The sequence below is a fragment of the Pinus tabuliformis genome, chromosome J (assembly GCF_031772625.1).
Source record: "Pinus tabuliformis cultivar Carrire ecotype Pingquan chromosome J, CPIR1, whole genome shotgun sequence".
NCBI classification, from domain to species: Eukaryota; Viridiplantae; Streptophyta; class Pinopsida; order Pinales; family Pinaceae; genus Pinus; species Pinus tabuliformis.
In genome coordinates, this window is record NC_142295.1 from 1,554,717,067 (window position 1) to 1,554,722,691 (window position 5,625).

A 5,625-nucleotide genomic window follows, 5' to 3' on the forward strand; every position below is an offset into this window, starting at 1 on the left:
GTAGATCTCATCGTTATGATTCCAACGACGCTTCAATTGCCTCAATCTGACACTGTATGTGAAAGTTATTACGTTCTGAAGTTTTTGGCAAACAACTAAAAAGTCAACTTGCAGGGTTGATTGGCCAAGGAATACGATCACGTGGTGTTGATGTCAGTAGGCTGACTGGGTAGTATGGATGTCAAACGGGCCAATCTTGTGTTGACACGTGGCATGGTCATACAGGTCGGATTGGAAAAAAATTATTGGTTTTGTTTTGGATCGGCCAATCAGGAGGTGCCACGTGGCGCTGGAGTCCCATGCAAAATTTTGTTAAGGGTGTGACCAACCCTATTAGGGGTCATCCCGCGACTACCATCAGAACAGCATAACGACTTACCGTTAGACCACCTAGCTAGTTCTTAACCATATAGATGAGCGCTTTGTAATAAGGTGTAACAGTCCGACAATTTGCCGCGTGTTATATGGAACGACACATGACCATGGAGTATGGTGGAGGTGGAGAGGTTGGGCAGATAGCCAAGCCCCCGATCCCAAAAGTTAACATAATCGTTGACTATTACAACAGAGGGGTGGGGCATGTGGCACCCTCCCCGCACCCCAGCCCACGGTCCTATCACATGTCACATGACCAGGAGCACAAAAGTCGGCAAATGCGTGGCCTCTGTCCTGCACCCCTTGCAACATTGGGTACCACATGACCGTTAAAAGGGGCAGAAGCTAGGGTCGTGGTGCCCAACTAGCGGTCCGACAAAACGCACCAATTTCGAAGCAATTTCCACTGCCCCTACGTCGGATTGTCGCCTAACAAAGACACCAAAGGAGGATTTCGTTGCCAATTTTGGTCATTTTGCAGGACATATAGTAGAGAAATGGAGGAGGAGGCCTAACTTAGCCATTTTTAAGCCTTTTTAAGCCCAAGAAGAGCCTACACAGGGGTTTTTAGGTGTTCTCGACACAATGGTAGCATCATTTTTGTGATTTGAGCATTATGTGTTGATGTAATTGACATTTTGAGCATATAATTTAAAGGGTCAACATTGGAAGCTGGACCTGGAGACGTAGCCTAGGAGGGGTGAATTCTTTCATCAAATTGTTGTTTTGTGATGTTGCATGTTGTTTATTTTTCTCTGATTAAATCTATAAAACTTGACTAAAATTACTAAGTTTATGTGCTTTTGCAATTTCAATCCATTGCCCACAAGATATATACTAACTTGCAAACTTTTTCAAGAAACCTTCAATATTTAATTTCAAATCAGTTTGGTATTATAGCATGGTTTTTTGAAGGTTTGACAATTTTTGCAAGTGTTTTCTTGAATGATTAAAGGTCTAAGTTGAGAAGAGGAGGAGTGTTTGAAGAACCAAACCTTCAAATTGGTTCAAGGAGGTCTCAAACTCTAAAAAATCCACTAGTCAAGACACATGAATAAGGATAAGAGACGATGTATGAGGATGAGAGAGATTTCAGAAAGGATTCTATGATATGTTTAAGATGGTGAAGGTGTTGTACAATGAAAAGGAAACAAGGTTGCAAGGAGAAAGTTCTACTCAACAAAAAGGTAATGGTGGTGATGGGAGCAAGCCTCCACCTTCACCTCCATCTTCACCTCCTTAAACACCTAGACATACTACTCCTAGATCTCCAAAAGGACATGCTAAGTCTCCTTTGCTTAAGCTTGATGTCAAGTTTGAATTGCCTATGTACAATGGGGAAGTATATGCTGAAAAGCTGGATAATTGGGTTCGTCATATTGAAGTATATTGCAGGATTCCAAAGATTTTTGATGATGTTACAAACATATAGCTTGCTTCTCTTCGTTTGGAAAGTGCAAACCTCATCTGGTGGGAGGCCAAAACTCAAGAAGATTTGAAGAAAAGTGGTAAAATTATCTCTTCTTGGAATGATTTTATGGTTGCATTAAGAAAGCAACTTTATCCATTAGCTTACATACAAAAAACAATTATGGATTGGCAAAATTTTAGACAAGCTAAAGGTTAGAGTGTCCAAAGTTACACACAAGAATTTAGAAGAAGATCTTTAATCTTGGATGTTGATTTATCTTCACAAGAGACTCTCCTTAAATACATAGGTGGATTACATAGTTATTTGAGACATACCATATGTTTAATCCCAACAATCTAGATGAAGTATGTGTTCAAGCGACTCATTTAGAATCAAAAGGCAAGAATGTTCCTCAAGAGACTAGCAAGAAACCATCCAAATCTGGAGACGAAGGAAAGGGGCAAAAGGAATGCTATAGTCAAGAAAGAGGGAGATAAACTTACCTGTAAACATTGCTCAAAAGAAGGCCACGATGAATACCTTTGTTGGAAATTACATCCAAACATGAGAGCAAAGAAGTTCAATAACAAGGTGAAGCAAAATATTGTTGCAACAACTCAACAAGATCTAAGATCTTACTCAAGTGATGAAACCAAAATCACAACCATGGGAGTAAAAGGTAAATTTTCTAATGCAAGTACTAGTTCTTCTAGTAAACCTATTAAGTCTCAAAACGATAAAGAAAGAAGTGAGCTTTTCCATATTAGGGTCATTACAAAACATACAAAAGTTGATACATTGTTTGATAGTGGATCCCAAGTCAATCTTATCGCTGAAGCAATTGCCAAGAAACTAAATCTAGAAATCATACCTCATACTAAACCTTACCCTTTGCGTTGGGTACGTGATAATGCCAAATTGCAAGTGGCAAGAAAGTGTAAACTGAAATTCACCATCACTGCAAATTTTATAGATGAGGTAGAGCTTGATGTTGTACCACTTGACATATCTGGAATTGTTTTAGGGAGTCCATACTTGTATGACCGGAAAGCCATATTCTATCGTCATGAGAAAAAATATCATCTTTTTAAAGATGGAATTGGGTATATTGTTAGAGCACATCGCAAGAAGATGAACTTATCTCTTGTAAGTGTTCGTCAGATGAAAAGTCTTGTAATGCTAGTAAGAATTTTATGTTGTTGATTATTAGAGCTAAAGATATTGTTGAATCTAAAGCTTTCACAGGATGTGATTCTAAACTCAAGCATAAAATGGTTGAAGTTGTTAATACTTGTGACAAGATGTTCCAGGAACCTGAAGGTTTTCCTCCTAAAAGGGGAATCCAACATGATTTCCACTTGCATAAGGATGCACCACTTCCAAATATTGGCATGTATAGAATGCCTATTTTGGAGAATGCAGAAATCAAGAAACAAAGTCAGGAGTTGCTTGACAAAGGGGTCATCAAGCCTATCACATCTCCTTGTGGGTCTCCTATTTTCTTGGTTCCAAAGAAGGAAGGTACATGGCGCATGTGTGTGGATTTTAGAGCTTTGAACAAGATCACTGTAAATAATCGTTATCCTCTTCATCGCATTGATGATTTGCGAGATCAGTTAAAGGATGTCATTTACTTTACTAAGTTAGATTTGAGAAGTGGTTATCATCAGATAAGGATTGTTGATGATGGTATTTGGAAAAGTACTTTTAAGACAAAGCAAGGTTTGTTTGAATGGGTTAGTTATGTCGTTTAGGCTTTGCAATGCACCTGCAACATTCATGAGAGTTATGAATGATGTATTGAGACCATTCCTCGATGATTTTGTCTTAGTCTACTTAGATGATATTCTAAAACTTGTTTCATTGTGAATTGGCTTAAACCCAACAATGTAACAGAAGTTAGGAGCTTTGTGGGAGCAACCCAATATTGGAGAAAATTTATAGCTGCCTTCTTATTCATTGCAACACCATTACATGCTCTAACAAGCGTGAAACAAGTCTTTTAGTGGGGAGGCAAGCAGCAAAAAGCCTTCGACACATTGAAAGAGAAAATCAATACAACACCAGTTCTATCACTTCCAGATGTTGAGAAGCCATTTGAGATTCAAACCGATGCAAGCAATTATGCTATGGGAGCAGGTTTGGTGCAACATGGTAAGCCTATTTGTTATCATTTTGAAACCTTTACTGATGTAGTAATTAACCATCCAACTTATGATAAAGAGTTTTTTTCTTTGATACAAAGTGTGAAGAAATGGAAGCATTATTTGATGGGTAAAGAAATGATTATTCATACTAACCATCAACCTTTGCAATATTTACAATCGCAAACCAAGCTACAACAAGCTAGACATTTTAGGTGGATGGGATTCCTACAACAATTTCATTTGGTAATCATGTACAAGAAAGGTATATACAACAAAGTTGTTGATATGTTATCAAGGCCTATTGTTAATGCATATGTTATTCTTAAGCATAACTCAATCATGCATGAAAGTTATATTGAACAGTATGCTCAAGATGAATATTTTAAAGATGTTTATGCAACTTTGAGTGAAGGAAATCATGTTGAAGAGTTGGATTATCATGTTCATAACAAGTTGTTGTATCATCTTGGCAAGTTATGTGTTCCACAGGGTGAAAGAGTCAATGTCATAAAGGAGTCCCACGCTTCTCTTATTTTTAGTCACTTTGGTGTAGGCAAAACAATTGCACAAATTCAGAGGTATTGTTATTGGCCTCGCATGAATGAAATTGTTTCAAGATATGTAAAAGGATGTTCCATGTGTGCTACTAGCAAGCCTAGCAATAGGAAATTGGGTTTATACACTCCACTTTTTATTCCTTCTAGTCCCTGGGAAAGTATTTCTATGGATTTTGTAGGGGGACTACCAATGTCTATGAAAGGTAATCATTATCTATACGTTGTTGTGGATCGTCTCAACAAAATGTGTGTGTTGATGCCATGTAAAAAACAGGTTACAACTGAACATACCGCAAAGATGTTCTTCCAAAATGTATGGGTGCACTTTGGGTTGCTCACTTCTATTATTTTTTATTGAGATTCTCAAATTTTCAGGAAATTTTGGTCAATTTTATGGGAACTCAAGGACACAAAGTTGAAGAAGAGCACCACATTTCATCCACATACCGATGGCTAAACAGAAGTAGTGAACAGGACTTTAGTGCATCTCCTTAGAGAATATTGTGGTGAGCATCCTAAACTTTGGGATGAGCATTTTCATTACATCTAGCATGCCTACAATCGTGCCAAACACTCATCTACGCAAGTATCTCCATTTGAAGCTTGTTTGGGTTATTTGCCAGAGTCTTCTTTGGATTTCATCTTTGGTACAGATATTGCAGTAGATGGACATATTGATGTGGACAAAGCCAAGCATTTCATTGAACAAATTCAGCTAGTGCATCAAGGAGTACAAGACTAGCGTGATAAAATCAAAGCAAAGTAAAAGCAAGGCATGACAATCATCGAGTTGATAATGATTTCCAAGTGAGAGATCAAGTTTGGTTTTATATCAGCGAGGAAAGAATTCAAGGTGAAGGTAAAAAGCTCAAGCCAATCAGATATGGTCCTTTCAAAATCTTGGAGAAGATTGGTAACAATGCTTTCCGATTAGATTTTCCACCTTACATGCAAATTTATTTAATTTCTTGTGAATGTCGAAAACTTGAGATTGTATGAGCCTCTAATTATTGATGATCATGAATAGAATCTTCAAATTCCATATATTGAAGATTTTTCTCTTGAATATTTAGATGAGTCGTAGGAAGACTCAATTCTTGACAGGTGCATCAGGACTTCACGTAGAGGCAATGTG